Source organism: Crocodylus porosus, unplaced genomic scaffold (genome assembly GCF_001723895.1).
Source record: "Crocodylus porosus isolate Cpor-Errol unplaced genomic scaffold, CroPor_comp1, whole genome shotgun sequence".
NCBI lineage: Eukaryota > Metazoa > Chordata > Crocodylia > Crocodylidae > Crocodylus > Crocodylus porosus.
Window position 1 is genome coordinate 121,220,495 of NW_017728931.1, and position 12,505 is coordinate 121,232,999.

The 12,505-nt window shown below is 46.8% G+C and overlaps 1 long non-coding RNA gene across 1 annotated transcript in view; it reads right to left on the reverse strand.

The window, feature by feature from the left end:
* Positions 1-1,741: 1,741 nt before the first annotated feature.
* The window catches only part of LOC109316135, a 22,759-nt gene continuing 11,995 nt past the window's right edge, over positions 1,742-12,505 (reverse strand). The window contains exons 2-3 of the long non-coding RNA XR_002102722.1: positions 8,046-8,048; positions 1,742-2,006 (exon numbers count right to left, since the gene is read on the reverse strand). This is a non-coding gene — a long non-coding RNA (uncharacterized LOC109316135). The remainder of the gene's footprint in view (positions 2,007-8,045; positions 8,049-12,505) is intronic.

Sequence of the window (12,505 nt, forward strand, 5' to 3'; positions counted from 1 at the left end):
AGACAGGGGGAAGGCAGACTTCAGCCCCCTTGTTGGCCTCTGTCTGCCTGCATCTTCTGCTTCTCTCCAGCCACTCCACAGCCTTCTTGGGCCACTTGCTGCTCAGCTAGGATCTCCACAGTAGTCCTACCCCAACCCTCACTTTAGTTGACTGCCTTCTAAAAGTCCTTCATTACATTGGGCAAATGGTGCTTCTTTTCCTTCTCCAGGCATCAGGCTTAGTCTCCACCTGCAGTTCTCACTAGCTGCAAACCCCAGAATGCCTTGGATCTGGGTCAGACCCAGTTAACAAGTCTGCCCTAATCAGGGTCCACCTCTCAAGAGCCAGAAGGTCTAGGTATAGGCCCCCAAAAAAATACAGAATAACAAACTATTGCTTATACTTCAGAATATGTATAACTGATTCTGAAGCAGTTTCATGTAACTATTGCTATAATAATTAATTCAGTCCCTGCCAGCACTGGTGCTACACACCTAGTGTAAATGTATTAGAAGTGAGCTGGTGACATGTTAAGGCTCAGGTATTTTCCCCATTTACAAGAACATCCAGGCTGTTACTAGCAGCTTCTGAAATAAAGACACTAATTCTTGTTAATGCAGACAAAGGTGTCTTAGGTGTCTGTGTTCCCTGTGCCAGAACGGGATTTAAATCATTCCTGCCTTTCCTTGGAAGTAAATAAAACTGGGATCTTGAGCTTTGTAGTGAAAAAGTGGAAGTATGAACATGGTCTGCCTGCTTTGAATGAAACCTGAACATAGGACAGGTATAATGCTTGCCTGCAAGAACCGTACTCTTAGAGATTTTGCATTGGGGTATAAATTGAAACCCCAGGCACTCTGTCACTTGCTGGAATCAACTGGTAGACTATATGTTACTAAAACAACAGCTGTGGCTCAGGCAGATCTTCTGGAGACTATATGCATACTCTAGATCTCATCATTTAAAAAATGTACTTAAACAGATGGCTGACACTTATTGGAAGATATTAATAGCAGTGCTTTGGACGCAGTTGTGTTGCTTTGGATTCCCTGTGTGGGAAGCCAGAACAGGAAAAAAGGGAAATGTTTGTTTTAAATAGTAAATTTAAACACAGAATCCAATCAGGATTTGGTTTACTTTGTTCCTGGAAGGTGCTCTACCAATGCAGAGGTAGGAATGGTCATTACATTAGAGAGTTATCAATCTAAAATCGGAATAATTTCTCTTAATAGTCAATCAAATGCAGTCTTTCCTAAATAACTGCAGATGGCATTACACTAGCTAAAATGCTACACTTCAGCCAGTTGAGCACAGTTCCAGTAGACAGACTGAAATAAGTAAAAAATGAATGCCAATTATGTGAGGAATATGAATTGTCTTTAAATGTACCAAGAAAGAAGTAAGTGTTCTGAGAAGATTTCTGCAAGAGAAGAGATATAAGATGTAAAAGAAAATTCCAGTGCTTAATTAAAAGCAGGACAGGAAGGTACTCAAAGTGTCATTAATATGTTGATGCAAAATGAAGCTGAATGCTTGCTTACAGACCCATTAAAAAGTTCAGTAAAATCTTGAAGTTATCAGTGAAAATCAACCTTAAAAGACTCATTTAGATAAACTAAGATATAAGACATACCTTATAACAGCCTGAAACCTTCCTGATATGGTGGGCTTGCTGGTGGCAGCCCAGTGCGCTGGCTTTGGAAACGTTTGAAATGATTGGTGGGGTATTTCCCTTTACCCCACCAATCAGGTGAAGGCAGAGAAGTGGTTAGCCCCACCCCTACTGCTGGGCAAGGTGAAGAGCTGGACCTAAGAGGGGACTAACGCTCCCCTCTCTCTGACTGGTCCATTTCCAATCAAGGGGAAGAGCCCCCAAAAGGAATAAAAGAGCAGCTTGCCTGCACATGGGCAGCTGTGACAAGGGACAACGAAGAGGACAAAGAACAGCTGGCAGAGCTGGCCAGTGGGGCAGAGCGGTTGCCCAGAAGAGCCTGAAGAGACTCGCGGGATGGGGAGCAACAAGCGTCTTCCAGCCCTACTGCATGGGAGCACAATGTTGGTGCACGGCCCCTACATGGAGGATCCAGGAGGGACCAAGACCCTGGGAGCTGCATGAGGCAGCTCAGGTCTCCAACCCCCTTGCACAAGGCAGGGTGAGTGGTCCACAGCTGGTGCCCAGAGGGTCCGGGAGCGGACCGAGACCCTGGGAGCTGCACGAGGTAGCTTAGGTCTCCAACCCCTGGCATGAGGCCAGGGACATGGTGCATGTATTGGTGCATGGAAGGTCCAGGAGGGACCGAGACCTTGGGAGCTGCAGGTGGCAACTCAGGTTTCCAACCTTGGGATGAGGTCTGGTATCTCCAGTGCATGGGTTGGTGGATGGAAAGTCTGGGAGCAGATCAAGACCCCAGAGCTGCGCAAGGTGGCTAGGGACTCCAGCCCCAGCATGGGGCCAGGTACACGGTGCATGGAGGGTCCAGGAATGGACCAAGACTCCAGAACCGCATGAGGCCGCTAGGGTCTCCAGCTCCTTGCACAAACCAGAGCCTGTTGGTACACGGGGCAGTGCACAGGGCCCAGAGAGGGCCCCAAGCCAGAAGGGCCTTTAGAAACTGAGGACCCCCTACAGAGGGAGGAGACACCTTGGCTGGAGGAACAGAAGGGCCTTGTTAGGTATGGGAGAATCGTGAGTTACCGGAGAGAGGGTTTCCCACAGGGAAGGAGGGTCTTCCCCCCGCATCGTTTGTGGCTAGCAGCTGGAGGGCCAGCCCCAAAGGGGAGAACTGGGTTGAGGTCCCCTTGTGGGTGATTCAAAACAGGGTCACAGGGGCCTATAGGCCACAGAGAAACTTTTCCCTCTTCTTATCCTTGGGGCACTGTTATTGCATCAGGGTAACATGGGCTATGCTTTTGTTTCTTGAAAATCTAATTTTGCGCCTGCCTTGCTCTGCATCATATTTTGTAAAAACTGCACCTCATATTTTGGAGCCTGAGCCTTATGCTTTGTAAGCCTTACACCACATTAGAGTATAAGTTTGCATGACTGTTAATGAGACCCTTCTCTGACCTCTTGATCTCTCATCTGTATAATATATAGAGTACCTGTACAGGTATGTGTATAAAATTCTTATAGTTCCTATATTTTGTGCATATATGTATATATTATTTTTTTATCTTATTAAATTTGTGCATAGTTAAGTTTTATTATGTGTCCAAGCCTGACTCTATAGCGGAAGGGGGGAAACTACGTGTAGCAGGCAGTTTCACCCCACAGCGCACCTGCCCTGCTAACATTCCCTTCAGTTGGAGAGAGGAGTGCATAACTGTGTACTCCCTTGGCTACACTTATTTCCTAGGCCTTTTAATATGAGTAGAATAGTGGTTCTTGAGCTTTTTATCCTCAAGGCCCCCTGCATGAATTTTTCTGAATTTTGCAGGACCCCAGTTGAGAATTACTGAGCTACAGTCTAAATTCAGAAAAGATGTGGAGGGAGTCTTGAAGTTAAATAGGCTAAGAACTTCTGGTCTAGCTGGTGGCAGGTGAAGATGGCAAGGGCAAGACCTCATCCTTCTGTGTCCTTTCCTCTTTCCACTGTGTGTCCCTTCCCTATCCTCAGCCTGTACCTGAGGGGTCAAAGGCAGCCTCCACTGCCAAGGTAGCTCCTGCAGGCTCTCACATACCAATGACTGTCCCTGTGGCCCCACTTACCAGTCCAAGAGCATGGGAGGAACAGAGTAGATGAGCCAAGCTGCAAAGTGCAGCTCCAGCCCTTTGATGGGTGGATGCTCATCAGCCCACCTGCAGCACAGCATACTGCTGGGAGTGTGGGGACAGCTGGCAGGGGTTGCTGGGAGTCGGAGGGAGGTGCCAGACAGGGGGATGAGAGTATTTACCTCCTGACAAAGGGGCCAGGTGGCATGGGGGTAGAGTCCTGTGGTTTAGCTTGGATATTTATCAGATTCTCCTCTTTCAGCAGGATAAACCAGGAGATCTACTGAGGTAAATGAAATGATACTGGTACACAGAGGCAGAATAAGCCTGATGGAGTCTAAAGAATTGCACGGTATCCTGTGACAGGCCCTTCACTTGCTTTCACAGTATTTTTTAAAAAGTGGTCCTAACTATTTTACATCTTAACATGTGAACCAAACCTTTTCATACCTATTTATTCAAGTTAGCTTGCTCATCTCTTATGACTCCTGATTTATGATGTTGGATTGTAGATGGGGGTGGTTTTGGTTGTTTTGCCAAAATCAGAAGAACAATTAGCATGGAATTTGTGAAGCATTTCATATCAACTAATTGCATCTTATGCCTGTTTATGCTTTGATGCAATGTGTCTCTTTATTCTTCTATTACTCATCATCATTGTGTAACTTAATCATCTTACAGACTTTCATGAGGCTACCTCAGGTGCAGAAGAGTATGTAGGAGTCAAGCATTAGGCTTCAGTTATGCACGTAAATGATAGTGCCAGCACAGAGACCTCAAATATCAGATTTCAAACACTCGAGCAGTTACAAACATGCTTATATACATAGTCCCATTGACATAAAGAAGGTGGTGGGACTCTGAACATAAGCATTAGACACCTATTTAAACAGTAGTAGAATTGAGGCCAAGGGCCTGATCTTGCTGTGCTATAATGAGGCACAGATTTCACTGAGCCAGTTAATCATGATCTTTAAGATAAGTAAACACCTTCTCAGAACAATTATCCATTCAGAAACTTACAAGTAATTACAGGCACAATTTTCATCTTTTAGAGGCTGTAAAGTATGCATATGCTAGGAGTTTATTCTGACATACTTTCAAACAAATACTCAGTTTATCTGATCTATTGTAAAAAATACTCAGCAAAAATGTATGTTTGTTTATTTGTTTTAAGTTGTTAAAAAAATCTAACGGGCATATTTCTCATGTACATCAAGGCCTCTACCCTGATTCCATTTCAAGGGAAGCTGACTCTGCTAGGGTGGTATATAACAGAGGTGACCAAGAAACATCCTGTAATATTTGACTCCTACACACATGGATCCCAACATTTGGTGACTGGGGAAGCGGTGGCATCATTAATTGGTGTGGCATCCAGAAATGATGCAATTAATGCTGCCACCAAATTTCTGGACCTGTGGAAAGCCCTGTGGACTAGATGAAATAGATCTATGTGCTGGATCAGGCCTTCAGACTGGCCCTACATCACTCATTCAGCCTGCAGACTGGCTCTACACCACTAGTCCAGCCTCTGGGACTGGATGACTTGAGCCCCACTGGGGTACAGAAGCATTTATGTAAAGATATGTTGGGCCTTACTCACGATCAGTCTAAGTCTAAATGACTTCCCTAAAGCAAGTTTACCTTCTATGTGTATTCAAACACTGCAAAAAAAATGATGCAAAATCAGTGTGTATATATGTAGAGGGAGAGAGTGCTGCTTAACCTGGCATGCAAACATCGTGGATCAGAAATAAAACATGAATGCTAATGCAATTTATCACTTTTATACACAAGCTAAACTTTAAGAACATGTTTAAGTGTATTGAGCTGAGGGCAGAGAAAGTTGCATTATATAGGTGGCTTGTTTGCTCAACTCCTATCAAAATGGATTTTAAATCCTGCTGTGTCATTCACTTTAGAGTAAGGAGTTTCTTATGATACTGTAGTATCAGACTCAGATCTTGGACGAGTATGAACCCTAATTTCATAGTACACAACTTACTAGTTCTAAGGGCTTCTCAAGAAATCTGTCCTTGCCTAGAAGTGTTCTGACTTGTGGAACTGACAAAGCGTTTGGTTTTATAAAGTTCTTAGGCTATTTTTTCCACTACAGAAAAGACAGTGGCAAAGGGTATTTTTAAAACCCTATTTGTAAATCTCTTTGTGTAGCTAGTACAGCTCTGTCCCAGAATGTGTAATTTTTTGAAAAGTCATTTCACAAGATTTCAACAGGCCAGGTTTTGAACTAAGCAAATGATGCTCTGTACATACTGGCTCCGTCTACATGAGACGCTGACTGTGCAGTCATTACTGTGCAGTCATTTAGTACTTGTGTAAACAAGGGCTTGTACTAAATGACTGCACATTAACTGGAGTTACTGCATAGTGGTGTTGCTGAATGGCTTTTAGGTGATGCTGACTGCACAGTAGCTCATTACTTCTGCCCAGTAGCATCATGTCATGCTTCCTGCTACATACGCTACTGCCCAGTAGTAACAAGCTACTGTGCAGTCAGTGTCTTCTGTAAACGCACCACTGACCTGCTATAATCAGTATTTTTAGATGAAATTGGAAGTTTCCCTAAAACAGTATTTCCTCTCCCCCACTTTTTTTCTCTGTAGTGTAAACAAACCATCCATCCATTCAGTGATGACTAGTCATTTGCATGGATAGGCATATATTATGTTCACCATGCTATCTATATTAATTCTGGGGAGGGCTGGTGATAGAAGGTGACAAGATTGGGAAACACTTCTTGTGCCAAGCTGAGAATTTTTTGTATTATGTGTATGTATATATGAGGGGCGTGGCCCTTTCAGCCTGCTCCTGCCTTGTGCACTGTGCACCAAAAAAATGTAGTAGCAAATAAGCCTCTGAGTGATTCATTGTACTTCTCTGCCAAACTCTGGATGGGATGAGAGAGCAGTCCTGCAGTAAAAGCATTTCATGTAATAAGAGATTATGACATAGGCAACATGTGCCTCCTGAGGCTGTGGGGGGGATGGTGACTGCCCGAAGGCGGAGGTGGTGGTGTTGGCAGTGGGGGCGTGGCAGCAGCGAGCAGGCACCACCCGCAGGCAGCCGTGCTGACATCAGCGGCGATGGTAGGCTGAGCAGGGACCATCTGCAGGTGGTGGTGGCAGTGTGGGGGAGGTCCCCCATGGCTGATCGCTGACTGGGGGGTGGGGTGCCCCCATGGCCAGACACTAAGACCAGAAATGCCAGTGGCACCTCTTGCGGGGGGGGACGGGACCAGTGCTCCGCTTGCCTGTCCTACCCATTGCCTAAGCCAAGACTGCTCACTCTTAGCAGGACACCAGCGCTCTCAGGGGGTGCATGTGCACCCCCATGTATCCCCTATGCATCTCCTATGGACTATGGGCACATCTACATGAGATGCTTTACCATGCAGCTGACTAATTGACTGCACGGTAAAGCATCACCGTCTTACTGCACAATCAATTCATCAACTGTGGGCTTAATTTGCAGGTAGCAAATTAACCATGCAGTAGTCCATGTGTAGATGGTGGACTGGGAGCAGATTTGCTTCAGGTCAGCCCAGGCAGCATGGGGCAGGAGAATAACCCCCTCCTCCGGGAGCTGCCTGCTGCCAGGGTGGCTCCAAGTACAGAGCCTGGCCGGGACAATCTCCCCCTGCCCTGGCAGCAGGCAGCTTCGAGCACCAGCTCTTTGATTGCAGCCAGGGCCAGGAGATAGCTCCTAGGCACAGTGATCAGCCTGCTACCAGGGTGGGCTCCAAGCTTGGAGCCTGGGCTGGGGCAATGTCCCCCTACCCCAGAATCAGGCAGCTCCTGACCCCGGCTGCTCATGGAGCTGGGAGCTGCCTGATGCTGGGGCAGGGGGACATTGTCCTGGCCTAGGCTCTGAGCTCAGAACCCACCCCTGCAGCAGAGAGCAGGCAGCTCCCAGGGGCAAGGAGCAATCTCCCAGCCGCTGCTCCAATCATGAAGCCAGGGCCAGGACTTCGCTGCACAAGGAGAGTTCCCTGACTAGCTCAGGGCTGACTGGGACCTGCCCCAGAACAGAACAGGTCACAGACAGCCCCAGGCTGTGTGGGGAAGCCCTGATGGGCACAGGACTTGTCCCCATATGCACAGTGTGGGAGAACTGTGCAGCAGCTGCTCTTCCACCCTGTGCACATGAGGACCCCTCCAGGAGCAGCTCTCCTGGCCCTGTGCGCCCCGTGCCCCCTGCCAGCCTCTGGGCTAGCACCCAGCCTGGAGCTCCTCCTGGCTGCTGCAGGAGGGCAGAACAGGGTGGGAGAAGCCCTCTCCAGGCTGTTCCCATTGGATGCAAATCTGCTCCCAAGAAGGAACATATGTAGACATGCTCCCCAGGTAGGCTAACTGCGCAGCAAGCCTACTACAAATTGATAGCACATGTAGACGCACCCTATGATAGTGAATACACAGAAGGGCTTATTGGCTCAGGAGCCTCCAACTATAATCTGTTGCAGAGATGTGTTGCATTCAGATGCTGTACCCATAGGCAACTGGTAGGGGATTAATGGGGGTGCACATTCCCCCCCGATGTGGCCGGTGCCCCCCAGTGGCTGACACTGATGCTGTCAATAGGGCTGGTGCCCCCCTGACAGGGTTGGTGGCTTCTGTGGGTGCCTTCCCAGATTCAGGAGGCACCAGTCACTCATGGCTGTACCCAACTGAAAACATTTTATGGAGAACTGTGTCCTATCCTGAAGTCTCCTTCAATTCAAGTCCTGTTAAGAGGATTTTTATCTCACCTTTCTGAAGCAATAGAAAGTAGTTTTAAAGGGATTTTTCCTTCTATGGACTAGCTCTTTTGAAAAGAGTATAACATACTTCCGTTTAGGTCTCATGCAAGGATAGTGACTCAACGCAGATGAAAGAAATAGGTTTCTTTCCACTTTCTAGCTAGGATCTCTTTCAACTTTTAAGATAAGATGGACTAAGTCCAAAAAGGGGGATGAATTTTTATTACATCAGTAATAAAAACTAAGCTTTCATGGAAAACATGAAAGGGATTTAACAGGCTTAGCTAAGATTGTGAAACTCTTGAACTGGCCTTTGGATTTGGTCACCCTGTAACAGTTAAGAGGCAGCCGGAAGGCAGTGTCAATGGTCAGATCTACTGTATTCATAAGAAGGAAACTACAGTTAATTTCCCTTAGCAGTTTGCCAATATCAGGAGTTAGTTGTCGCCTGACAACACACAATACAGTTTAATTTTCAGGATTCAACGTATAGCTTAAATACTTGCTGCTTAGCTATTGGCATTACAAGTGAATGTTGTACCTTCATCATCCTAGCCCCTCTGACTTTTCAGTATCATTTCCACAGATACCTGTTTAGTTTTGTGGTGTCAATACCCTGCCTGTACAATCATTCCAGTCCCAGTGTTGGCCTTGTTGCTTTAAGAAAGTTTCTAAGGGATACAACAGAAATAAGAGTCCTGAATAGGCGGAGATATAGAAAGGCAGTGTGAAGAATAGGTGCAAATTGATAAGCAGATACAGGTAGAAAAGTAGCTGGAAACCCTATCAGGGCCACAAAATTTTACAGGCTTCTTAGTGACTTGTGGGTTGGATGCATGCCAGTGAATAACACGGAGCTTCTATTGGAGAGGCTTTCTGCAAAACAGGTGAAATTTTAAGGAAGCAGAAGTACACGTGGCAGCCATGTGAAAACCATCTACCAAACTGTTAGTGGCTATTCAGTTTCTGTCTAAAAGAGCAGTCCTACCTCAGAATTAAAAAAAAAAATTAAAAGGGCCAGAAATGGTGATGAGAGAAAATCCACCTACTGTCAACAATATACCCCAGTGCAAACAGCAGTAGGTAGTAGGCCTGTGCGAAGTGGCTAGTATTCACTTCAGATTTGGATTTGGCCGATTTGGGGGCCAGTGATTCAATTCAGTGATTCGAATCACTGTCCCGATTGGATTTGGCCGAATTTGGTTCGGAGATTCGGCTTTTTTATTGGTCCCCTGATTCGATTCGGATTTGAAGATTCGGCCACTGAATAGAGCCAAATCTCCTCCAAATCAAATCAGCATCTGAAGCTTCGCACAGCCCTAACAGGTAGCAGAGAACAGTTTTCCACTAGGGAGGGTGTGAGACCAAGGCCCTTTTTCAATATCCGAAGAAAATTATAAGAGGATTAGACAAAGCAGGAGCATTTTGACTGAAGTTTCAGGAGAATAGGCTACTGCTCATGAAGCATTGCCTAAAAAGTGTGTGTTTATACTACTGTGTGTTGGCAGAGCCTAATGTGGATTTATTTAGTACCTCTTATATTGGGGGTACTACATTTAATGTACATTAGTAAAAGAGCATTAAGGCATGTGTTAGATGTGCCCAGTGTTTGGCAAAATTATCAGCAAGTGTAAATGAATCTTACATGATAATAAGCATGCCCAGATACTTACTTATATTTGTTAAATAAGAACAGCATCTAAGATTCTGTTCAAGTAAATCAAAATGATGAATAATAATCATAACCGTGCAAATCTTGCCCCCCTCCCCAATATCCTGCAATTACCTTTGATATGTTGTAGTTACCATGCTCCCACCAGAGGAGTGTAGCTCCAGAAAACAGTTGCTGGTTGCTAAGAGTTACAACCATTACCCAGAATCCATAGAAGTGTAAATAATTGTGGTAAACTTGACATTAAAAAGCAGACATTAACTTTTCTCCCCCAAAATTGTTGTCATTAAAGGTCTCCACAAATTCTGCACAATTTTTAGATTATAACAAACTACATTTTGGGTTTCAACTGATCATTCTAGGTCTGTAAGAATGCTGGAAGTGAATGATGGCTTTGTTTTTTCCAATTTCAGACAAAGATGTGTGTGTGCCTGTTCTGCAGTAACAAGCATGTCAGGGAACCATTTGCCTTTACTGAGGCAGCTAGGAAAATAACATTTTGTTTAAGAATGCAATTCAAGGCCAGTGCATCATGTCAAATACTGATCTTTGCCTCTGAGCAGACTACTTCTTGAGCTGCATGCTGATTTTCTTTCACTTCTGTTTCGCAGGACTAGTCTCAAATTTTTCTCAGAGGAGAAAACTTTTGACCTAGACTGAAATCATTATTTCCTATAACAGTGATACATATCACATACAAAGAAAGTTAAATCCTCTTTTATTTTAATTTTTCTAATGTAAGCTCTTTGGGGAAGTAGCTGCTGTATACTCTGTGTTTGTGCAGCCCAAGTCCCGTAGAGTCCCAGTCCTCATTGGGGTCTCCTTCCCTACAGCAATATAGTCTCTGAATCTGCAAACAACATACCATCCTTAAGCTCTTATACATCTGTGAAATTCTGAAATAGGCAGAAACTGCCTTATTCTCTCTTCTCCAGACTAAATAACCTTAGCTCTTTCAGCCTTTCCTTTTAAGTCTGAAACTGAATGTATGCTGACAAGAATTCTCACCCTCCTTGCCCTTCGCTGCAGTCTACGTTCCTCCCCTTCAGCTCCACTCTGCCTTCTACTTCTGCTGATCCGAAGTGGCGCCTTTGGGCACAGTATCTAGAGCCTTTGTGAATAACCTTAAATGTTGGCCTTGGTGGTGAATGGGGCATGCTGACAAGCACAAATAAACCCAGTGAGGCCTCTTTTGGCTGCAGGTATGCTGGGTACTGGCCGTTTCTGCTGTATCTGAGGTAAGTGCTGATGGAGATACTGTGCGGGTATAACACAGGGATGATGTGACAGATGGGCTCTCCACCTCAGCAGCTTCTTTTATTCATGGAGACAAAACACTGGGCTGGAACAGGGTAGGGTAGAGGGAGGAAGTAAACAGGCCAGAAGTGGGCGGAAGAGTAAAGGAAGAGAAAGGACCTGATTGGTGTGTACAGCAGCGAAGAGAAATTCAAACCGCGGCCTTTAAATGCCGCGGTTTGACGTAGTTCCGGCAATCGGGAGCCAGGAGCAGCAGGGAGAGGAAGGACACAGGCACATGTGTGTCTTACACACATGTGTGCCCCCTTACCGGACCCGGAGCAGAGGTGAGAGGAGCAGCAGAGGCGAGTGGAGCAGCAGCAGGGGCAGCAGCAGCTGATCCCCCTAAGGTAAGTGGGGCAGAGGGACCAACGCAGCTGAGCCGGATCCAGAGGGGAAGCCCCCCGGATCCCTCTTAGCTGAGTCGGTAGGGAGCCGTGCTCCCGAGCCGCACGAACAGAGCGCGCCGGCGTTTGCGTCGGTGTTCGCGCCGGAGGGAGAGCAGGAAGGGCCCGGAGGCTGATTCCTGAAAGCACGGGCAGAGGCACCACATCCAGCTAGTAACAGGCAGCAACTCCTACGATGGTCTCAACACCAAGTGCTACCAGGGCCCCTGCCCGGGGGGTGCGGCCTTCCCAGGGCTTGTCTGAGGCCTCCACCCAGACAGAGCCCATGGGGGGGGCTGGCGTCCCCCAACCCTCTGGCCTGCGGGAGCTGGAGAACAGGTACGAGGCCCTGGCAGCCCTGGAGGAGGAGGAAGGAGAGGACAAAACGGGGGCGGAGGTAACTCCACGGTCACCGCGTCCTGAGCAAGCTGGAGGAGACAAACAGGCCAGGAGGAGGAAGTGTCGCATGATCGTCATTGGCGACTCCATCCTGAGAGGTACAGAGGGCCGCATCTGTCACCGGGACCCCTCGGCACGTGAGGTCTACTGCCTACCCGGAGCGAGGATTCAGGACGTGAAACGGATGCTCCAGACCGTAATCCGGCCCACCGATTATTACCCCATGGTCCTAGTCCATGTGGGCACTAATGATGCGGCCAGGAGCACCCCTGATCGCCTGATGGAGGACTACCATGCTCTG